This window comes from Lichenostomus cassidix, chromosome 3, assembly GCF_008360975.1.
Source record: "Lichenostomus cassidix isolate B80296 chromosome 3, HeHo_3.0, whole genome shotgun sequence".
NCBI classification, from domain to species: domain Eukaryota; kingdom Metazoa; phylum Chordata; class Aves; order Passeriformes; family Meliphagidae; genus Lichenostomus; species Lichenostomus cassidix.
Window position 1 is genome coordinate 121,316 of NC_139483.1, and position 24,983 is coordinate 146,298.

At 41.0% G+C, this 24,983-nt stretch overlaps 1 long non-coding RNA gene across 1 annotated transcript; it reads left to right on the plus strand.

Annotated features, from left to right (window-relative positions):
• The first annotated feature begins 16 nt into the window (after positions 1-16).
• On the plus strand, positions 17-23,884 carry LOC146438830 (uncharacterized). The gene is made up of 3 exons (XR_014851203.1): positions 17-325; positions 1,594-1,651; positions 22,188-23,884. It is a non-coding gene; the product is annotated as an uncharacterized LOC146438830 (long non-coding RNA).
• The last annotated feature ends 1,099 nt before the right edge of the window (positions 23,885-24,983 follow it).

A 24,983-nucleotide genomic window follows, 5' to 3' on the forward strand; every position in this document is an offset into this window, starting at 1 on the left:
CCATCCAAGCACGAGCTCCTGTCTATAATTCAGCTTCCTGAAGGAAGGACAAGCTCAGCTCTCATTTGTTTGCACAAATCAGGGCTAACTTTCTCTTTTGGGCTCCTACGTTGTCCCAAGGCACCTGCCACTCCTGCTCAGGCTCTCTCGTGTGGCATGGAATGTAACCTGGTGTCCAGGGCAGGCTGCTAATTACATCTTTAATTTTATTGTGTTTAGGAGGAGACAGATAGCCAGCCTTTCCTTACTTCTAAGTATGGATCTGAAGAAAGGCAGATAAGGTGTGCTGACAGATGGGATGGCCCGATGGCAAATTGCCCATCAGGTGAGTAAAACCTGCAACTGATGAGCCCTATGAAAGAGTGACTGTTACTAGAATAATGCATGTGGATAGATAAAAGTGTATATCTACATATATTACACGCACATGCATATATACCTTTGTTTCAATGTGGTGTAAATATCATCAGTTCCGAAACGGGGCTAGAAAAGAATAAAAGGTGTGTTTTATATTATTCCTGTGTATATACTTTCTTACCTATTTTCTCTGGGGGCTTCTTAAAGAAGTTGCTAATTTATAAGCAGTGCAACTTACAAGAAACTAATGGGAATCTTAATAGTGTCTTGCAATGCCTAATTTTGGTGATAAGTTAAAAACCCCTGCACTTTCTGGCGCTGAAATGAGCTATCATTTTACAAGAAATAAGCTATTATTTTACAATAAGAAGATAAAAGCAAGGGACTGCTCTTAGCTCTAAATATTGCAAAAATTATTTTAAATTTAAAAATGGTAAGCTGTGGTTTTGTTAGTTGCAAATCGCTGAGCTCCATAGCTTTGAAAGGGGAAACAACTGATTTGCATTAGTTGAAAATCTCTCTTTGATTTCTTGATGTTTTATTCAGAATTCTTGGATCATCAGTACATTAGAAATCACTGTGATGGATTTACTATAAATATTCAAGTTTTGCGGTGCATTATTCCTTGAATAGTCCCATTATTTTCAGAGGCTTAAAAGTACTCAAGAGCACAGATTCCCCTGGAAAGAGGAAATACTGATCAGCCTTGAACTATGGTTATGGGGAGTATGACCACAACCTGCTTTCCAGTGTGGTGACAAGCTGAGCTGCTGTAGCACCAGCTGTGCTCCTTGTTCTGTGTGCTACTGTTTGCCAACTGTGTTGGGTTCAATACAGCACCTCTTGGAATGAGTAGGAGCCTTTCCTCTGACTTCATCAGGCATTGGATATTCGGGGACCTTAAACGAGATCAAATGGCAGCTATTAATGTAGCCTGGCCTTCTTCCAGCTTTAGTTATTGCCTGTGGTGCTTATGCAACCAGTTTGGTGTATAATTTTCTCTCATTTCATAGAACAGAGAATAACTCAGAGCCATGCTACGCCACTCAGTATTGTTTGTGTGTTGTCACTTATCTTTGTATTCAAAGGAGCTGAATCCAACAGCCATCTAGTTACTGGCCCTTTCTGTATGAGTTGTTGTGCCCAAAGACTGCCTGTTACCTTTATAAGACTGACCAAAATGATTACAAAAGTTCAAATCCTTATTCACACTCTCTTATAATGCTAATTTTTCAGAATCAGGACAGATGTTTGGTGCTATTGGAAGAAAAAACCTGCAAAACCTGGAAAAACGGTAAGATCCAGTTTTGGTACTGATGATGTTTCAGAAATGGAGTTGGCTGAAATATTTCCAGTTTTATGATGCTGTCAGTTTCCGTGAAGTAGTTTGTACATTTTTGCATTTGCAAGATTTGAAGAGGGGAGGCATAGTTCATCAGGAGCAACCAAGTGTCACAGGCACATGAGTTTTGTATTGTAGATGCTGAGTGTGTTTCTGCACTAGTGACTGAAGAAGGCAAGATGTCCACCACCTGGATTTGGGTAGCTCTCATCACACCCGGAGTTTGTTCCCATTTCTTTCCATTTCCACCAGCAGTTTGTCCTGCTTGCTGAGTTTTTTCCCTCAGGTTATTTGAAGCAAACAGGTGTTTCCCATGAAGCCTAAGTGCTTATGGCTCTAATCTTATGGCTGTCTCTGACAAATGGATCCTTTGCTCTGTCTGAAGGATTAATAGAGGGTTAGGTGCTTAAAAAAATAAACAGTGAGTGCAAACAGTGGGAAGGAATAAAGCTGCATGTGGCTGATGAGCAAGGTGATGTCATTTATTTAGCAGAAGTGAGACAGTGGTCAGAGATGCCATGAGGGGAAGGCTCCTTTGAAGGAAACAGGAGAGTTGTGAGGCAAACCACAGAGGAGCTGTTAGTGGCCAGTGGAAAAAGGTTGTTGAATTTGAAGCCTTGGAGCTCAGGTGCAGTGCAAGAGAATAGGGGCTCATTGTTAAGGCAAGGATCAGCGTTCCCTTTTGTTCCTTCCCCTGCCCCCTCCTCCTCTGGCCCTAGAATAATAAATATCTTGTCACTCCAAAGACATGCTGGCATAGATTGTGTTCACTGATGGATACTCAGTCAATGGTCGTACTAAAATGGTTTGTTTCTGTTGATGTATGTCTTTGTAGGCTCCTCTAATGGGAGTGCAAATAAATGAACCCGTAGCAGGGATTTCTTTCACCGCAGTCCAGTTTAACCTCTGAGTGTCTCCCTGCCAGGAGTCACTCCAAATGCTTCACTATCTTACATTGTTTCTGCCTTTTGCTGGAGTTTCATGTATTCAATTTGTTGTCCAAGTGCACAGGCAACTTGCTATATGTGGATGCAATTAGTTTTTTATAATGAGTATTCAGTAAAACGAAGCTGAGAAATTAGGATGGGCAGTCAAGAAAGGTAAGGGCCTAATGTCTTCTGAGACAGTTTAAAAGATTTCTCATGATTTCCCTGGGAACTCTAGAGGTGATGACAAGCTCGAGATTCATTTCTTTGAAGCTGTGTGCAAGATCTGGTTTGTATGATGTTTTGGATCATCGAACTGGAACATTTTTTCTGTGGTGAGTTCTCACAAGTATATAAGCACTACATTGGTACTTTTCCTCAAGGCACTGGAGCTCAAAGACATCTTCAAAAAATACCCAGAATGAGTATATTATAGCGATAAACAAACAAACCAAACAAACAAAAAACAAAACAAAACAAAAAAGCTGTTACAGAGAAGAAAAGCCCTAATGTATTTATTCTCTGGAGATTTTTTCACCACAAGTGTACGGGAAGGAGAGTTTTGAAAGGAGGTTAACATAGTTTTCACATCTCTGTTCTAGACTTTGAAGTGATCATATTTGGCACAGTTTGCCTACACCACCAGAAGTGCCATATTCCATAATCCCACATTTTAAAGAACTATTTCATGATCACTGACCAAACTCCATTTCTTCAAATCTCCACTGAAAATTGCTTCCCCAGAGATTGTACACCAGCAGTAAAGAGCTTCTGGTGAAGATGGAAATGGAAGGTGACAGGCCTAGTGCTGTCAGTGTAATTTCCGTTGTCATTTGGAAAAATTACAAAATTGCAGTTTTCCCTCCATTTCCCTTATCAGACAAATCAGTAATGGAATAGGATATGCTTGCACAGAGAGAATGTCACACAGCTACAGAAATGCTAACCAAGTGCAGAGATATGATATGATCCATGTAACTTCCTAATAAGTTGTGTGTTGGGACAACATTCTGTCATATCATATATCTGGACTAAAGACAATTAAAAAACCCCACTTCTCTCGCTTCAGCCTTTGGCATGTAGGAGATGCGAATGCCAGATTTTGCCAGGAGACCCAAAAATTGGCAGAGATCATCCCTTCCTGAAATGCTTCTTCCAATTCTTGCCTGTTCTATCAGGAGTTTTCAATGCAAATGTACTCACTGAGGGAGAAAATCCTCTTTTTCAAATACGCTATTTATTTTTCAGCCTATGTGTTTGCTGACCCTGCTAATAAAGTGCTATTTAAAAGCTGCATTCTAGAGGAACATTGTCCCTCCACCCCTTCTGTTATGTGTTTATTGTAGTGAAAATGTAAGCACTTTATTGAAAGGTTGGCCATGAGGACACTGGGACAGAACATCCAGTATCTCCATATCATTCCTTCATTATTTATGGTTGTAGCATAGTAACATGCAGCACCAAATGTGAGTAAGAAGAAGGGGTGCAAAAGAGAACTTCAAATGACTGTGATGAATAGTTGAAAGTGAACAGAGGGGCTTTTAAGACTCCTTTAAAGAAAGCCTAATGCTCTGCTTCCCTAAGCAGCAGGCTGCTGATGATGGAAAAGTCACAGACATACCTGCGGAGATTTGGGAAGCTCTTGTTTCAGTAGGTCTTTATGGCAGCTAAAAAAATAGAATTCCTGTGCTCCTGCCAACTAGGTTGGTGTGTCCAGTTTGCTTTTCTCCTTTCCATTTTGCTCTGTAAGGACAATGTGCAATGACTTGGACAGTGCTGAAACCCAAATTGTGTCTCTCCCTATTTAGCCACCCCTCCCAGACCATGCCCTACTTGTGTCAGCTACTTTTCCATACTTGAGCAGTGCCATCTCAAGAACTGCTGTTTCCTGGCTGCATTTCTGGTTCTGATGGTGGCATAAAATGCCAGGTGCTGCGAGCCCTGAATCTTCTTTGCCTTATCAAAACAAGTGGTGACAGTTTCTTTGACAGGCACAACCCGCACTTTCCTAATGGCACCCTGGAAATCCAATATTAGTATAAATCAGGAATGAAGAGCCTTCTGTCCTCTTCCTGCATCAAACTGTTTTATAACAAGCTTTCTACAGTATTCTAAATTCAGGCTTTTTTGGCTCTTCCCACCATCAAACTCCTTGATTAAATTTCTTTTTTTCCTTTTTTGGCAACATGATTTGGCAAATTTGGCAAAAAATTCACAGAGGGAAAGGATTTTTTAAAGGAAGTCTTGAAGCTTTTAAGTCAGTTGTTTGAGCACAGCTAAAATAGTGCTCAAAAGAGTGGAATCGAGCAGCCTTTGTGTACGTGGAACTCTGTGGGACCTCATCTCCAAGGGGGATGCAATGTGTGGATACCAGTGTTCTGCTGATGCTGAGCCACTGCTTCATGCTGTGTCCCCTTGGGCTTTTTCTGTTGCGCCACTTCCATAGCCTCCATGGTGATGGGTGTGCTTCAGGATGAGCCCTGTGTGTGAGTGAATCCTGGAGGTTAGGGGGAGGGAGGATCCGTGGGGGCCTGTGCTGCCTTATGGGCAGCAAGGCATCAGCGCTGCGTTAACTGAGCATTCCCTTGGTTTGTGCTGATTGCATTGATAGAAATGTGCCCTCAAAGAGCTTCAGCTCCTAAATTAACACAGTTCTTGTGAGGGTGAACTCACTGCCAGAGCAGGCCACACCTTGTCACACAGGCCTTTAGGAAAGGGTAAAGCAAATAAGTGCTATGGGGCTGAAATCAGAGCGATGGCTGATGGAGCCTCGATGGGGAAAACAGCCAAACAGCCTGAATGGAATGTCAGTAAGCATGGAAGCTAAAAATACACATCTCAGACCTTGAGGACACTCTGGGGACTAAGAAGCTATATTGATACTAGACTTCAAAAGTTCCAAATAAACAGCAGGATTTTCTCAATGCACAGAAGTACATACTTGAGATGTCAGAGCAGTATTATTTGTGTACTGCAAAACCTCAAGGCGAATGCCTTAAAAGCCAGTCAAGATAAGTTGCTCCTTACTTAATTTACATTTATAATTGCTCTTATTTTATTTTTGTATCTTAGAAACTTAGTTTTATATTAATACTGTGAATCTCAAATGTACATATTTCTGGAGATAGCATTACTCTCTTTAGGGGAGAGAACATGGCTTATGTGAGAGCGAGTGATCTTTCAGAACATTAACATTCATTCTATGCTAGATGACCTTGGACAAGTAAAGTAGGAATGATTACATGGATTTGTTTCGTGAGATATTTATCAAGATATGAAAAATGCTGGAGAGCCTCTAAAGCCAGACATTTCCTGAATGCTCCTCATTCTAAGTGTTTGGAAGAACAACATGTCCCTCGTTCTACTGCAGGTGGCTTCTGAGTTCTCAAATGCTGGGTAGGCTTTTTCTCTTTACTATAGACAAATGAGGACTGTAGATGGCATTGCCTGGATGGAAATTGCTGGAAATAGGTGTAATTCTGGTTTCTCCATCTGTGTTACACCCAGGAGTTGCTATTGTGGATGTATTTTAACTCACTTAGATTTGTCTAGGACAACTTGGAAAGATTGGAATGTAGGGAGAAAATATTTTGTATGTGTGTCCTTTTGGTCTAATAGCAAAGTTCAGATAGAACTAAAGGCATGAAAAATACCATGAAAGAAAACTAAGTTTACAGATTTTTTTTAATAGTAGACAGAGCCTGTGGTATATATTTTTATACCTTCCATGGTATAAAAATCCTTGAATAAGGGTTGTAGGCTGAATTAATCAATTACTGTAGCCTGTGTGTAGATCAGACTGCTGAATTGTAACAGGACTCTCAGAAGTAAAAACCCCAAGCACTGATCTAGAGGAAAATGAAGAGCTTGTTGTGTATTTATGATAAATGCCAGCCAAATCACATGTACTTTTATGAGTTTGTGAGTGGCAGTTGGCTGCTGCTGGAAGAACAACCACACCCAAGGCAGTACAGTTTAGGCATAGGTTGATCTGAATTAAAATAGCAACCTGCATGTCTTCATGCAAAAGCTTAACTCTGAGAACATGAAACTCCTGTTCTACACGTGCAGGGAGCAATGTGGTCCTTGAGTGGTTGTTTGGGTGTGTAAGGGAACAGCCATGTTTAAGGCACAAGGAGAACATCACTTCAGTGCATTATATTTTTGACAACACCACAGTCCTCAGAGTATGAGTAAAAATGCCCTCTATAACCTGATGTGCATTTTTAATACAACCAAACTCTTTGCATGAGGACGAAGCTCAGAAACGTTGCTGAGCATTTCTGTATGTCTCCCACCCTGAAAACTCCCTTATTTAAACTTCTCATTTCTGCGCTCAGTAGGATGTGAGGGCTCTGTAGTGCTCTGTAGCACTAAGGGGAGCTGCTTTTAGAGCTGGATTTGAGCTCTGTTATTGAGAACGCCTTGGAGGGCTGGGCACTACAAAGTGGGACATTGAAAGCCAGGTGCTGGAGAGAGGGAAAGTGCTGCATGAGCAAGAAGTGAGCTTATAAATTAGAATTCAGCTCAACATGTTTGGAGCCACATAAATAGCTTAGGAGTTTGGAAAAGAACACCCTCAAGAATTCAGAATTACAGCCAAAGGGGAGGGAAAACAAAATGCTTTACTGCTGTGTGATTTACGGATCAAATAAGTTGGAATTAGTCACTAATGTGAAGTGGGTTTGGAAAGATTAATAACCCTTACCCAGCACTTATTGTATGATGACCAGCCATAAATGTTCTTTGAGCGAAACAGGAAGTAGCCAAATCCTTTCTCTCTGGAGATGGGCAGTGCTAGTGCCCACTTTGAATTCTGGGGCTGCCCACTTTCAATTCTGCTTTTTTTCTTGGGGTGAGGCTATGGATTGCTCATGGCAACTTGGGCATTTCTGTTTGGCTCAGAAGATATGTGCTGCAGATGGGCCTGTAAAGGGATGGGATAACTGTGTGGAACTGGGAACTTCCACTTGCCTGGCTCATATCATTAGCAGTGTACAGTTCACTCCTTGGAATGGGCACATTTGCCCAGAGAGGGCATAGAAAAAGTGTGAAAATGCTGTAGGTTGCAAACTGTATATTGTTGCTGTTCATGATCTGACTATTTTGGTCCTGAAAACCTTTTAAGATCTTTTTCCTACTTGTTGTGGTTGTTTGAAGTGGAAAACATTCCATTAATGGCTGAAAATTCTGTTCTAGTAGATGCTTTGCCCATTTGTATTTGTGTCAAAACCAGTATGACTTTTGATTTCTTCTGAGCATCTGTCAGCTGGTGACCCACCACACCTTCTCTTGTGTCGCCTATATAAACCAGTGCTGACCAAAGCTTCAAAGAGTGACTTCCCTCCCTGTAGGACTCTTTCTCACACTTATTTCCAATAAACTGCCATCTTCTCAATTTTCCACAAGTAACATGTAATTGAGCAGCAACCTCAGTGTATGAAAATCTGTGTGGCAGATGAAAATAACATTAAACTGGAGGCAACTGGAGTGCAGTCATGGAGTGTAAAAAGCTCAGCTCCCATAGAATCTCTTTTGTGGGTATTTAGAGTTTAAGAGAAAAAAACTGCTCAGCTGTTTGGTGAAGGTGAAATTCTTATCAACCCAGGAAAGAGGGAGAGCTGTTTGAGGTAAGAAATTGTTGAGGAGGTCTGGCTAGATCAGCCAAGTGTGAGCACCCTGTAATTCCATCTGGACAGCCAATTTTGCTTAGGTTGGTTGAAGGAGATGTGTCCCAGAAAATGCACTCTCCATCAGACATAGGGAGTCCTCTGCATGGCAGAGAAAGCTACTGCTGTGTCATAAAAAGGTATATTTTGTTTCATGCTGCCTTTATTATTTTAAATGATTGTTTGGCATTGTTTTGTTACCTGAGCTTACTCAGCTGATATTTATAGCAGCTTTTTGCTGCAGACTTGCTGGACAAGATGTAGTTACTTTGCATAAACCATCCTGGTGGGCTGCAGCGCAATACTGTGATGGACCTACACTAAGCACTTGTTCTGCAAGTCCATCCTTAGAAATGTCCAAGGTTTCCCTTCCCTGAGAGTGCACCAAGGAAGTTGTTGTGGTTGCTGGGAAGCCAGGAGTGGGGATTAGAAGTTACACGTGGCCTTTTCAGCTTGGCTGAGCAGGTCTAGAGAGCCAAAGTAGTTCCTAAGCCAAGAGTCATGTGTGTGCTCCACAGCTGTTGCCCGGAGAAGTGGTTCCATGTGGCTCTTTTGCCTTTTCCAGCATGGGAGCATTGCCTGCTTGCTTTCAGGAGGACCTTTGAACAAGCTAGATTATTCACATGAAAATCAAGTGAGAATCTTCTTAGTTCAGGCTTACCTTTTCCAAGTTGACATGGAAGTACTTGCAAAGCTGATATGTGGATCTTTTCAAGAGTAGGCTCCTGGCAGTACTTTTGGGAATAATGATTGTGGAACCAGAACCATAAAAGGCATGAAAATACTCTTCCTAAGTGCACTTTCCCCTGTGCACATCTGTGGAATGTGATTTTGAAATGCCTCAAATTCACACTCACACAGAATCTGTCACCATTCCCTGTGACCTTGATCAGGAGCATTTCCCTTAATGCCTGTTATGCTTCCAGATAAGCAGAGCACCTCCCATTGACCCAGGCAGGTCATTATCCTCTTCTCCTTTATCAGAAATCCTTCAGCCAATTAATCACACACTGCTCTGCAATCTTAAGGTTCAATTATGCCTGGACAAGTGTTGCTCGGCTGTTCCTCCTGCTACAGATGTGACATATCCTGAGATTAGCTCTGATTCACAGAAGTCACTGATTCCATATCAGGTGCTAAGAAAAGCTGGGCCATCTGGGAGGGAAGTGACACCATCTTGGAAGCATTTTATCACAAAGTAAGTGGAGATGTCTAAAAAATCCTGCTAACCACCACCACATCACAGCAAGTCCTTTTCACTGGCTGTTGCTTCTCATCCTGAGACAATTTACCAGAGACAATTTTCTGGATGGAGATGTCAGCAGACTAATAAACTGTTAGTAGTGCACTGATGACAGACAGTAGCTAGTTCTCCTTTGGAGTAGTAGATAGCTTAACTTGGAATCCCTGTGAGAAACCTATTTTCTCCTCTTTTGTGAAAACCTGTTTCATGCACATCAAATAGCTTCTGGTTTTATTTTCATTTTCTTATTGGGATACTCCATCGTGGACATGTTGTATGTGTGAAATAGTTTGATGATATTTTAGACTAGTCTAAAAATTCTGCCTTATGTTTTTTTAGTTGTTTGTTTGTTTGTTTGTTTTTTCAGTAGCTGTGGCTTGACACACTTAATTGTTTTTAGAGGGCCTGGGTCAGAGTACATTACGTGGCCCTCAGAAGCACTATGGGCCACCCACTGAAACTATGACCAAGGTGTACCTGATCTTGGCAGTGTGATTCTGTGCTTGTGAGGCTGTTCTTTGTAACCATTTTCAGCTACAGAGAAGCTCAGGCAGACATTTAGTACAGATGCTTGCAATTCTATAAAATTGCACAATCCTCTTTAAAAAATGGCCTTCTGATTTCTATAAGTAGACTTTGTTAAAAAACTATTCTGAGTTTTGAATATTTAAATGTGGTTCCTCCTGTTTTTATTTTTAAAAAGCTCTTTTTTGAACAAGATAAGCAGATGTTGAATATTGTTGTGGAGCAGGAAGGCCTTGCAAAGTGAGGGCCTTGCTGCCCTTGTAAAATCCTTGCTCACTTCTGTTACTTTGGCTAACTAGAAAAGCATTCTGGGAATGACTCAGCTAAGCTAGAGGTGAAAAACAAGTTACGTAATTGTAAAACAATTATTAGAACCAATAAGTGCTCACACCATGGAGCTCTTGGTTGGTTACATCTGATGCCTGTTTCTATCATGGTCTGTGGTGGTTGGTTAAACATATTTGTTGTGCCTCACAAGTATGTAAACTCATAACGAACTAACAGTTTAGGAACCCATGATTTTTGCAATAAAGTATCTTCACGATACCATCGTGGACATTGTGTGTTTAATGCTGCAGAATATGTAATTGTTTGCTATAGAAAATCGCAAACTCTGCAGAATAACTACTCTTTATCACTTTCAGGCTTCAAATTAGTTCTCTTAGAAACCCCTTTGGAATGAAGGAATTTGCATTTCCGCTGTGAATGGTGCCACAGAGAGTCAGGCAGAAGATAGGATCTGCTTCTGCATCCTGCCCCTGGCTGGGGGCTCTTTGCACACTGGTGTGAATGTAGGATACACAGGGAAGTTAAATAGGACTTGGGGCTGTGGAAGAACAACTGGATTTGGCTGGGGCTGAGGCAGCTGTGAACACACAGTAGGACTCTGTGTTAGCTCACAGGGCTGAGCTGGAAAATTTCTGTCTTAAAACACCCAGATATTCTGCCCCTCGTTTTCTGCAGACAGAGCTACTGCTGTGGCTTCTCACATTGGTATCTCAATTTGCAATCTAGACCAAGCCTATGTGTGGGTCAGATATTGCACCAAGCAGAGCTACGAGAACCTTTCTTTGTAACACGTTGCTGCTCACCAGTCAAAGGAAAAGTGAACTGGCGCAGCTAAAAAAACATTTTGAATGGCCTTTATGAGTCAGTTTCTCACATACAAGTTCTCACTGACTGCTAGGTTCAAGTTGTGGATAAGTCCAACCTTGCTAAGACACTGGAAAAGGATTTTTTCTTCCAAGAGTGTCTTGCAATCTGAGTGTGGGGCTCCTGGAGTCTGATGTGATAGATTTGTTGCTGAAAAAGTTGTATTTACATCTTCTTGTCAACAAGATACAGAAGATGGAGACTGTGTAAACATGTGTGTAGAAAGGGTATTTCACTGGAAACTTGTAATAGTTTATTTTAATTCTCAAAATTAAGAGCTAATATTTGGACTTGGCTGATTGTTCAACAGCAAATACTGCAGATGTATCTATTTTTTATGACACAGCTATTTGATTTATAATACTTCTGTTATTCTGGCTGTCCACACAGAGGAGAATATAAACTGCCTTTGTTTTTGCAGCTCAGAGCTCTCCAGGCATCCCTCTCCTGCCTTTTAAAAATAATTAAAAGGGAACCTTAAACTCAAACACATCTCAAAAAAACCCAAATATAGGTGGTCTCATGTCGCTGTTGAGCAGCTAGCAGAGTAAAGAGGTCAGTTCTCAGTGGCAAGAAGGAAAGACCTTTATTGTTTTGATTTCATCATATATATAGAGTTTTCAAAAGTCACCCAGATTGGTCGGCCAGAAGCCTCCCCCTAGGCCTGATTGGCCAGGCCCACACCGTCCAGATCTTGGGACACTGTTTTTAATAACATCCAAACTTTATCTTTATTTATAAAACACAAAAAGAATTCTCATGGGAAAAGCCTGTGCTAGCCACAGTCTCATCTTTAAGATAAAAAAGAAGATTAGAACTGGAGGGAACTGAAGTTATTTTGGTGTTTTATAAATAATCTTCCAATTTCCTATCACTTGCCACTTCACCTCTTGTGGGGTTAGTACTGGATTCTGCTACTCTTTTTTCCCAGACTTTTTGCTTTCTGTATTGATCAGCCTCAGGAGTGGAAAAGAAGCTGGAAAGATGAAAGGAACTATTTATTCCTAAGGAAGGCATAGGAAATTTCTAGGGATGCAGGTAGGAGTGGAGTGTGCAGTTCGGCTGGAGGAAGCTAATTTGCTATCCAGTCCCCACAGGAACCAGGCAGAGCTAAGGGTAGGACAGCTACCTTCTGATGAGGAAGGTAAAGGACACAGTTTTTGTATCAAATCACAAACTTTTCAGCCTCTTTGGTTAGGAATTAAAATATTTAGCAATTAATCTGAAAGGGGGCTATGTAGTGCTGTTTCTCCAGTGCTGGATCTCCAGTGCTGTATCTGTTGCTCTGCTTGGGGTCTTGGCAAAATGAAGAATCGCTGAATAAAGTTTATTTCCTCTGTGGCCAGATTTTATCAGTGTAATAGCATGCCCTTTTACTTATGGTCTTGGCTGTAAAAACACCAACACCGACACCAACACCAACACCAACACCAACATCAACATCAACACCAACACCAACTACTTTTTACAGGTAGGGATGTGGAGGTGGAGAAGTATCAAGTAAACTGTCCAGGGTTATCGTGTAGATCAGGATGCAAACCCCATGTTTCTCTGCATAGCTGAAGGAGCATCACCTTATTTGGGGACACTGAAATTTTTTTTGAGTTGGCAAAGGCAATTATTTTTGTTCAGACTCTCCTTATCTAACAGGTGTGACTGGATGTGATTTAGCACAGGGTCTTTACTGAGTTGGGAAAAGAAAGACAAATAATGTGGTATCTGGTAAGTAAACTGCAATAAGGTGAAAATACTTCATTCAAACATAAAAACAAAACTGAGAACCTGACCTTAGAATGAGCTATGATGGGAAAACACTCCTTTGAGGTGAGATGAGATGGGGCCCTAAACATAGAGTCCCTACTAATGTGTCTGTCGGTTTAAGGGAATATTGAATCCTGTAAATGGTCTTGTAATTATCTGTACTGTTTTATTCTGTGAAATAGTCTCATTCCTAAATTCTGCTTCTCTTCCCCTTTTTTCCCCTGAAAAATTATGGACTCTGTTTGTGGTGATCATACTTTGCCTTTCACAAGTTCCATGGTTCCAGATGGATGTGGTTTGGATTTCACGAGGTTTTAGATTAAGGTCCTGTAAGCAGATACCAGCATGTGTGTAAGCACTACTGTATGCTTTTCTCCTCCTCTCATTTATTACCTTGCAGCATCTGGATACAGAGGAAATTAGAGATTCAGATTTGTACTTCTCAAAGAAAAAAAAGGGGGGAAAGACTGAAAGAAAAAAGAAGAACAAAGAGGGAAGGATCCCACCAAAATTGCTTTGTGATTCACTGTGGGGTCGTGACCCTGTCCCGCTGAGACTTCTGTTGCAAAGTAGTAACTTGGTAGCTGGAGTTTTTTTAAGTGGTTGTTGATTGGCTTAGCTGTAAGAAAATCACATTTCCCTGAAACTCTTAGGGATACTTTAAATGGATGGATTATCCAGCTGCCTGATTAGAAGTTTGGGTTATGTAAACATGGAGTGTTTAGATTTAGGCTTTTCAGTTGAAGTCCAGGCAGCTGTTTGCACTTAACTACATCAAGAAGCCCAGTTAATCAAAGAGCAGGAAGGATTTTTTACCTTCTTAAACCTGTGTCATTATTTCTGCTGTCCAAACCCTTTGGAGTTAGGCTTGTTGCAGTGTAGAACAAGGTATTTTCGATGTTCTGCTGAGGAAACAGGAAAGAATGGATGGGGTTTTGGTTAGTGAGATGTGGTGCCTTGTGGATTTTTTTCCTCTTTTGCTGTGACATAATCATTTTTTCATTAGTTGCTGCTGAAGTCAAACTTGACTTTTTGAGTGTTGGATAGCTGCTCAGAACAGAAGGTAGAAGCAGATCCACCCCAAGGCTCTGGCTGTGTCCTACACACATACTAAGTCCAACTCTGAGGACCTGTGTAACCTGTCTATGCTGGATTTATTTAGGACGTTCTTGACAGTGTGAATAGACAGCAGAGTAACCAACTAGCTTAACACTTCAGGATCCAAGCAATGAAAGAGTCTTTGTGTATCAAGGAAACAAAGCCTTTCTTCTCCAGGAAAAGGGGGAAAAAAAGGAATAAGGAAAAAAAAATCTTCTTAAAAGTTTTGTTTATTTTTCTGTGCTCTGTTTTAACCACTACCATTTTGGAAATTTCAAATTTCAGGAGAAGAAAATTCCTCAAAACTCTTTGTAAAGCAGCTTCTCTTGGTGGTTCTCACTTTACATTACTCTGCTGGTTGTTGCAATTATAATTCTGCTTTTTAGTCTGAAGTCACCAGTATTAATTGTGATTTCTATTTCTGACATTTTTCTTCATTTTCTAAATCTAGAGATATCCAGATGCAAATAGTGAGCACTTTAAAGTGCATCTCTACAGCATGTGTAGTTGGGATTAGTTAAAATTTATTTCTGGTTACTTGATATCAGTAAGATATGCTGCACATAGCTGTACTGTGTGCTACCAAAACCTAAATATTTAATGTAGTACAAAATTTTAAAGTACTAAAGCAAGTTCAGCATTGAGAAGCAAAGCATATTAAAATATCTTATTTTTTTCTAAAATAATCTTCAAATCTTTGAAATTTCCAGCTATTCTATAGTTCTGACCATTGACAGTATCACCAGGGAACTCTGGTGATGCTGTTAACACAAAAGTGATGTTCCCGAAGCCAGCAAGGACCCAGCTGTGATCTTTTATTTTTTCACCCAGAGAACTGTGGTTTTGTAGGGCAGGCATTTCCCTGTCATTTTACTGTATAATAACCCCAAAAGCCATAATTCCAGCCTGAATTACTAATCAGTGTCATATTGTAATTATAGAAAATATATTTGAGAATAATGTTACTAAATATTTATTTGCTTTTAATCTATAAAACAAACCTTAATTTATATTTTATAATGTATATGGCTTTCCCTGTAATTAGATCTAATGTTTATGATGTTAACAAAAAGAATGTGTGTCAAATAATCTTGAAGAAATCCCAATTTCTGCCACTGTCTGGTGCCTGGGAACACCTCTATTCCTGTAAAAACTGGAATAAAACCCACACAAATAATAAGCATATGGAGATACAATAGCCAGCAAAGGACTCTGATGAAAAATTGGTTTGTGCTGTGCTGACATTTCATGGTGTCATCTGATATTGAGCTATTGATCAATATTTGCAGACAATTTAAAGTGATCAGATGGCCCTGGCAGGAAGACCAGACAGCTTTTATGTTCCTTTTATGTTATTATCCCTTTATGTTTTCCTTCCTTTTGTTCACATTACTCCTAAGGTTCATTTTGCAGTTTTGATCTGAGGTGGTAGTTGGTGGCTGTGGCTGTGGGCGTATTGACTGAAATAAAACTGAGTTTTTGTTATTATTGATCATATTGGTTATTTTCCAATAGAGATCCAGGTATCTGGGTGGAATATAATATTGTCACAAAATACATGGTTTGACGTGTATTTAAGCCTGAGCTTTTCTGATTGCCTCTCCTAGTGACAAGCCTTGCCTATGGGAAGGAGAAGGCACAGTTTCAGATCCCTCCTCCCACATGATTCTGGGCCATTCACCATTACCAGATGTGCAGGTGTCCCTTCTGTGAAGAATAAGGTAGAATAACATTATAAGGTACTGTTTACAAGGGTCTGGAGTGACAGGACAAGGGGGAATGGGTTCAAAGTGGAAGAGAATAGGTTTAGATTGGATGTTAGGGAAAAAAAAATCTTCCCTGTGAAGGTGGTGAGGCCTTCGCACAGGTTGTCTGGATAAGCTGTGCCTGCCCCATCCCTGGAGGTGTTCAAGGCCAGGTTGGATGTGCCTTGGAGCAACCTGGGATAGTGGAATGTGTCCCTGCCCATGGCAGGGGTCTTGGAACAAGATGATCTTTAAGGTCCCCTTCCAACCCAAACCATTCTACCATTCTATGACACTGCTTGGTCTCTTGGGAAATGCTTCCACCTTCTACCTATGATTAACCCACCAGGCCACTTTATGTCACTATTGCTTCATGTACAAAATATCTCTGAAACAACATAAATTGAGCAGCAGGCCAGGATGCACTTTCCGTTTTGTTATAGACTAACTTTTCAGAAGTGGGAACTCAGAATTGTCCGTGCATGGTTCATTTTTGTTGGGAATACCCCTCTCTGCTGTTTACCAGCCAGGTGCCTCTGGTTTCCAAATGCAGGAGATGTCTGGTCACTTGGGTTCCCTGGGTCATTATTTCCATTCAGACTGTGCACCTTAGTCTTTAGCTGGAAGCAAATGGGCTGAGGCATGATCTCATCAACATTCTCTCTTTTCCGTCAAACTTTTGGGACAGTGGCTTAGCAGCCACCTGGGGGGAACAGTAGCATACCAGTCCTCCCTCTCTGAAGTAAGGCTGTGGCCAATAAGTAATGTCATGCTTGCCAAGATAAGGGTAATAAAATCTTATGCTTGAGGGCATAAGACAATCATTGCAGAAGTCAAGCTGGAATCCCTCCCCAAACATGTTACAGCTATCTCAGCCAAGAGAGCTTGTGAGTCTTCCATAGAGCCATTTCTCTTTACAAGGAAAGGCCCCTCAGACAGTCTGTTCCCCACTTCTGCACCCTGAATCTTCCATGTAGATGTTCTAGTGCTTACTTGTGCACAAAAGTAAAGTTGGAAAAGCTGGGGGTTAGTCAGAACCTCACCTTGATGCCAGTTGTGCTGTGGCTGCGTGCTGGTATCTATTTACCATGGGCATGTTGGGTTTTCCTCCTTCCCTTGGAGACATGGCTACACTGAAGTGATTTCTGCAAAATTCCTGCTGTTGTGATGCAGCTCAAGGGAGGAAGTGAGAGTTAAACCAGCTGTGAGTGTTTTCACCTCTGTGTGTTTTAGGGTCTGCTTTATATCCAGGCTTGGTGGGAAAGAAATGTGTGCCAGGGAGAAAGAGTAGAGGTTTAAATCATCAGCTGATACAAATGGGCCTCATTGCTTTGACCTCAGTGGAATGACACTAGCCTCTGCCAGCTCAGGAGTCTCTATGGTGGGCAGGGAAGCTGGAGAAAAGCAACTTTGAGTTGTGTTCCTTCATTTGGTTTAGCTTGTGAAGTAATGGGAACATTTTCCCAAGCAACTTGAGTCCAGAAAAGGACTTGGGTGCCTGCAGTGTCCAGCTGGGAGCATGGGCTCCCTGTGAGTGTCCTGAGAGCTGGGCATTGGAGAAGTGCCCAGCCTGGCCCTCTGCAAAATGCCTCCTTCCATGGAGATTCAGAGGCAGGAGCCTACTGGAAGTAAGGTGTTTCTGTGCCCTTTTGGTAAAGGAATGGATGTGAAATGGTGCTTCCCTTTTAGACAAGACACTCTGAGGTCTGGTGAATGTGATGTTTGCACAGTGAATCAGATTCATCACAGAATTACTGAGCAGCACCAGTAAAGGATAATCTGTAATTATGATTCAATGGGAAAATATAAAAGGGGTCAATAACTCACATAACTCCTCTGTCTGTGTATGTGGTGCAGCAGTGTAGTGTCAGTCTCCTGAGCTCTAATATGAAATATCTACATAGATGAGATTGAATTTTCCCAGCTCTCTTCCTTTAGTAATCTTAGGAGAACAGCTCTGCTAGCTTTGGATTTTCCTCTTCTGAAGGGAGAGGTGCTGCCATGCCCCACATCTACACAATGGACTGGAGTGGGAACGGCAGATTTTGGAGTCAAGTGGAGGTTCTCAACTGTTAAACATTGTTGTATTTTATTAACTGATTCACCTGCCACATTTGTTGTTTCTGCTCAATTTTTCAGATAAGTACCTGTATCAATGTTAAAATTGGTTGGATTAATTAGACTAAAATAATATGGATTATGCAAAGATTATGCTGCTTTTTTTTTTCCTTACATTACAAATATTGAATCCTTATATCATCCAGCATTGAAATACGGGCAGGGTATACTATTTGTGTATTTATAAATAGATATATTTACAATTTGTCAAGAGCTCCTGATAAATTAACTGAAAGGGAAAAAAAAAGATTAACTGAAAGGAAATAAAAAGAAGACAGACCACCTTTAACAGAAATTACAGTGATCCATGCAGACAGAAGTAAACCAAACCCAAAAGTTTTAAGTTTCCTTTTCCTCCCAGGAAATAAGTAATAAGAGATAACTAGTAATAAGAGATAACTCTAGCACTCAGTAAGCTACCTTTAATCTTGGAGAAAAGAAAGTCTGACAAAATCTAAAACCAACTCAGAGCAAATATGAAACAAGTAAGAGTATTATTACCATTATTTGGAAATAATATCTCAGATTTAAAACAAAAACTTTCTGTGAGTCCAGTTCTTCCTAAATGGCAGTAAAAAATGTTAATCAACTTTTTTCCCCCTTCTGCAGTGTTTATTTTTCCCCATGATGTTAAATCTAATGGGTAGGTCACACCCCAGCCTGCAGTTGAGGGTTTTTACCCCTTGAATGACATAAGGCACAACTATCAGTCTGTGTGGATCTAGGAGGTATTTAAAGTGACTAGAATTATTAATACCTACATTATGTTCTGCCTCACAAACTGTTACAGCACAAAAGCCAGTGAGACACTGTGGCACAGCATAAGAAGTTTTATTTGCTGGTCAGAGTGATCACCATCGCAGAAAATACCCTGATATCCTGGTTACTTCATTAAGGGTCCGTAAAGTGGCCTCTGTTTACTCTTTGTTTTTATCCTTCAGTTCTTTAGGATGGTGAGTCCATTTCTATTAAAATGAAACTTCAGTAGCAGAGCAGACTGGGAAGTTTAGTGGAGCTGAGAGTGCCAAATGGCACATCTGAGCAGCAGTAATTAGGAGCTCTAATGGAATGGGCCACATTGTGAAAGTTTGGCCGGACAACTGTGGCCCAGGTTTTTATCACAGGCATTACCTGTTCTTGTTAAATGCCATTCGAGCGTTTCAAACCCAAGAAGTAAAGGATTAGGGTATTACAAGATGGTCAACACCTGAAATCTCCCAGAATTAAGGTGATCAGGTATTTTTGTAATTCAGTTGTTCAACCTCCCTAGTCCTTCCAGTCTCTTCTCTTTAGCTGTCGAAAAAAGATACATGGCTCTTTTTATTTATTAGTTATTTTTCAGTAAATTCACCCACCCACACCAATAAACCCAAGAAAGCTGATTCAGTGTCAAGTGTCCACCCCATTTTGCCAAGGTATACAGTGCCATGTATCCACTCTGGGGGAGCCTGCTAATAGCAAATAATTCCATCCCCTCATTTTACCCACGGTAAGACTAAGAAGATAACCAGCTGTTAGCAGAGGAGCTGTGGAGAGGGCATCAGCCCAAGGTACTCAGATATAAAGATATGTGTCTTGGTGCAGGGGAGTAGCCAGCTCTTTGCACTGCGTGGTACCTTGTGTTTTCAGAGCCAGAGCTTGGCCCTGACTGCTTCCAATTCTGACAGCCAATTCCTGAGCTTTCACTCTCTTATGATCACTGTTGATATGTGCAAGAAACTTGGTCTCCTTTCTTGTCCAAAATTTTTAGCAAATACTGTTGTTAGGATGATTGCCTCTGCAGTATTGGCTTCTAGGAACCAAGAAAAATCTCACATCACCACTGTGTACAGTTACATCACCTCAACATCACAGCTGCCAACTCTCACTCTTTGCTGGAGAGTCATTATTTTTGCTTTTAAGAGATGGAGTGACCTCATGAGCTTCTGAAGAAAGCCCACAGCTGACTGCTTGCCATACTGACAGAATAAAGTGGTCAGATGGGACTTGGGTTGATTAATGCTTCAATACAGAAGCACCTGTGCTCATGGCAAGAGATCAGGTCCTCTCCATTGAAACAAATCCTAAACCTGAGCTACTCTTCTGTGTCCTTTTAAAAGTGGTAGGCTGAGAATGGAAAAGAATAACTGTTGTTCACAACTAATCTGGATTTTGGGATTTAAGAAAAAAAAAAGAAATTTGGCATCAGTTCAAGCTTCATTTTAAACTGAAGCAAATCTACATGTAATTGAAAACAAGAGCGGGCATAAAAGTTTTAAACCTGATTGTTATTTACACTGCAGAGTCTTTGCACCTCTCCAGCAATGTGAAAGGTCTTGAATAATAGTTCAGTTATTTTTACACTTCCATGAAGGGCCTGTTTATTGTGACATGCTGCTAAGAAATATTTATGAGTGCAAGATTTGCCTTTCAGAGCAGTGGAAGGTTTAGCAGTATGTGACTCCTGGGTATTGTGCTTTGACTTATTTGGGGTATCCAGCTGGACTGTTGAGGGGAAAATTAGGGTCTGGACAATGGGTGGGTCAGAGGTTCAATAATGAAGTGTCTCATCAGTGGGTCATTTTTGCGAATTAAGTACTTTGGTTACTGGCTGGAAGTGAACTGGCCTTTCAAGTCCAGGTGAAAGCAAATGGTGTCTGGGCTGTGTCATTGGCCAGATGATCTCATCCCAGCTGGCAGCATTTGACAGACCCACCCTTGTTTGATGCTGTAGCTCCCACTGAGCAACCTAATGGTGCTACAAGATAATGAAGTACCCTTGTGTCCTTATGGGAGAAGACCTGCAAGTCAAGGTACTCAGCATCCTGGGTGGTACAGTGAATGGAAAAGCTTCCTTTGCTGTTGCCTTTTCTATGCCCATTCTGAGGACAAGCAGAAACCATCAGGCTCCTGGATGACTGAATGCTGCCTACTGAAAGCTCTAAATTGGCTTAACCTTTGCTAAGGAATTGGTAGAAAATGGAGAGGCAAAATGAGAAAGTGAAAAAGTGATCTGGGAGAAACAATCATCCTGAAGCCATCAGAAAAATAAGGGCTTGATTATGTAGCTGCAAGAGGGCCCTGCCAAACTATAGTGCAAGGAGAAGAACCCGAGCTGTTGACAGCCCTTTCTTGGGGTGGTGACACCCTGTGTAAGGGAGGTGCTTTTTCCACAGGGCTGAGCATGGGGAGTTTCCTTCTCCTGCTGTGGCAGTCGTGCTCTGCAGCCAGGACTTTGGTCCTGCCATGCCCCAGATGCCCTCAGTCAGCTGCCTCCCACCGAATGGGACACAAACAGTTCTTCAGTGTTCAGGCTATAACAGAATAAACCAGGCCTGCATCTGCCATACATTTATTTTTCATGTTTCATCCATTGTCATGGGCTTTCTTAACACGTGATCTCCAGGAGCTGAAGGAGATTTTAACTTTCCAATTTTAAATATTGTAGAGGAAAACACCAGATGTTTTAAAGCTTACTCAGAACGAAATAAAAAGACACGAAGTGAATGTCTTAAAAAGTCCTGAGCACTATTTGAGGAATGTTGGAGAGGAGAAAAGATGGAGATATTTTGATTATTGGCAACAAAGTACTTGATGCTGTCATGCAACATCTAACACAGCAGAGCCTTGCTCAAGTGTTTTTTCACATTTTCACTTTTCAACTTCTGCAGCACCAATATTTGAGTTCATGCAGCACAGAGCAAGTCAAAAGCAAGAACAAGTTCATACCTTATGGCCAAGTCAAGAATGTTTTCCAGTTCTCCCCCTCCCCAAAGGAACAAAACCACTAGCAAATCACAGCTTCAAAAATGTTTGACTAAAGCAACAGTTTTATGAATCAATATTAAAAATAGACCTCAAGAATTGGACATAAAAAAAATTAATCCTGCTGCCCCAAATTTTCTGTCACTCTTGGGTGTTGTATTAAATTTTGATATGAAATGTATTTTCCTGAATTGGAATTTGTCCTTAAATTATTTATGAACAATGAACTCTTTCAAGAAAAATAACTGCTTCCTTATCACATGAATTAATGCCGTGGTTTTTGTAAGTGAGTTTCCATAGCTTACCAAATCCTTTCGTTCCTCTTAGTTGGAGGGAAACTGAAAAATGTCTGTCAGTTAATTCTCTTCAATTTCATGATTTTAAATGAGGTAATATTCCACATTTTACTTTGCTCAATGTGGCTACAGACCACTATTCATTCTTGTTCTCCCTTGTAATATCTTTTGCCCAGAGAAACTCAATCCCTTTTTTTCACTTATTTTACAGCTGCTTTGACTGAGGAACCATATTAACACCAGGCCACTTGTACCTCTGTTCTTCTGCAACCAGTTTGGCTCTGAAGGATCCCAGCATGGTTGTGGCATGACTGTGTTTGCCACTGAAGCGCTGCCATCTGTGGGTGAATTCCAGCCCTGATTCTCCACAGCAGAGGGAGTGGAAAGAGAAAATTCCGAGAGAATGACAAAAATGTCTGTTCTACACCATTTCAAAGTTCAGTCATGCTTACGTGGGAGTGTCACCTTAGTTTTGGGTGTGAAAGGGACATTTCAACCCTTTAGCCTTCAGGTTGATGCTGCATTAGTGTTAATAAGATTAGTTCAAGCTATAGCTAATTAAAGAGTAGTGTAGCAGACTGTAGAGATGGGAAGATGCAACCAGTGGCCTTGCCTTCTGGCATGCCTTGAAGGTCAGAACTCGAGAGCCTTTTCATACAGACACAGTACAGTACAGGTATTCCTGGTGGTGCCTTGCAGAGAACAGAGCTTGGATCTGGGACTTGTCACAAGAGCACCAGGTAATTTCTGCAATGGTGGTAAGAAGAGAAATGGCTCCTGAACACTTAATCCAAATCCCATGGCAATCAACAGGACTTTGAATATTTTCTTTGCTGAGCTCTGGAAGTTCTCCAAGGCCCTGACTCCCAAACAACACTAAATTTCCTGAGTTCAATCCACCTCAGAGCTTAATTACATAAACCATTTGATCCCACAAGAAATCTGGGAGTGTGGTGTGAGACATAGACCTGCCCTACTTGGCACTGGTGCTGCTGAAGATACGTCCTAGAGCATGGTCCATGTTCACTGCTGGATGAAGTGTGAGTGGATTTCAAAGACTCTTCCTATCAGGATTTAGTGAGGAGGATGAGCAAGGGATGGGTGTGAAACAGGCAGGGCTTTGATAGGTGGGAGACATCAGTGCATAGAACTCAAGGAACAGCACTAGTCATGCTGAGTCTTGTTTTTTAAGGCACATAGTTTTACTTGTGAGATGACAGTTTCTTGGTGATAGGCAGAATGGTTGATTAGAGGAGTAGGAAAATCTGATGATGAGGAGTCACCTAATTTTGAAGATGCGTGTATTTAGACCCCATAAAATTCTTGGGAGTGTCAATGACTGCAAGAAAATCACCATGTGAAGTTTAGGTGACTGGTATGATTTGTAGTTCAGGTAGTCCTTTAAGCAGAATTTTATGGGTTCAGGAACTGCAAGAATATACCCAAAAGGAGTAGTTTCTTCTGTTGGGGCTAACAACTGTGAATTGTAGCAGCTGTGTCATTATATATTGTTCATTATTTCTGGGATCCTGAGAAATACAGGTATATCATCAGAGGGAATATGTTATAGTTGCATACAATAATATGTTCTTTGTACTTTCATTCATGAAAAAAAATCCTGATTTTCCTTAATACTGTTCAAGTATGTGCCTGAATAAGATGTCATTTGTAAAGCTGAAAGCAGATATCTGCAGCAAGTATTTAAAAAGAAAAATTGGACTTCGTAATTTGTATAAAAGGGAAAACTATTAAAAGGGTACGAAGGATAACGCTCAGATTATTTTTCAAGCAATGGACAAATTACATAATCCCATTATGAACAGTATACATTTCACAGCCCTTCTGGCAGAAAGTAAACATTGGGTCTCTGTGGGCTTGAAATGCTGGGTATTGTACTGCCAAAAAGAAAAGCTCTGCACATACGGCATTGGGTGGAAAAGCAGTCAAGGCATGTCTCACCCCAAACATCCATTATGTTTGTTTTATGCTTTCTGCAAAATAACATGCATTTAGTAACTGCTATACAGACCTATGTGAGTACTCAGCATCAAGCACCTGCTGCTGAAGTGGCAGGATCTTCCTGTGTTGGACTGCTACAAAGGCATTGTATAGAACATCGGGCTAAGGAATTTGCTCTTCCTGGACTTGCCTGAGCACTCCTAAAGAGATTTTGCTTGGAAGAGCCAGTCAGTCAAGGGAAATAAAGAAGCTGAAGTCATCAGAAGATGGCTCCTTAAGTTGTGGAATATTTTGATGTCCTTAAAACACATGTGCAGTGTTGCCACTAGATCTCAGTTTAGCCATTGGAAGTCTTAAGAATCAGATTGTTTAATGCTGCCATCTTCCAAGTGCTCACGGCTGTAGCCTCCTGGAAGTTCAGCATTAGTTCATACCACTTGAGGATGTGAGTGAGTAACTGTCCACACCTGCAATTGGCTTCCAAAACATCTGGATCATGTTAGGGAGAGGCTTTGCTGCTACTTTCGATGTGAGGAATGGAAGGTGTGACCATTTTCAGGATCCATTACAGGACGGGATGTGCCATGCAGTCAGTGCTGGTACATGTGAGTATCAAGCTTCATTTCAGATATTTCTGGACCCCTATAACTTATGTCACCAGGTGTCAAGCTCCAGCTTCAGTGTGAGCAAAGAGGAAGCATCTGCAAACATGTTATTTCCACACCTTGTAGAGTTGGAAAACCTGGGGCTTTGCTGAAGAGTTCACGAAAGTAGCAGGCAAAACTGAGTGTTGCCATATTGGTGGGCTTTTTTTTCTGTATCTTGTCTCACTCAACTCCTGGGGGTGTGTGACAACCAGCAGAACAGACAGTGCCAAAAAGAAACATTTCTACACTCGGCTACCTTTACATTATGGTTAACATTGCAGATTACTTGGTTTTACCAATTCCATACTTGTACTCATAGTGGAAAAAGTAAATTTGAAGTGGATTAAAACCCCCTGTCTATTTCTCCCTTCTGATTTTATTATCTTTAAATATTTATAAGT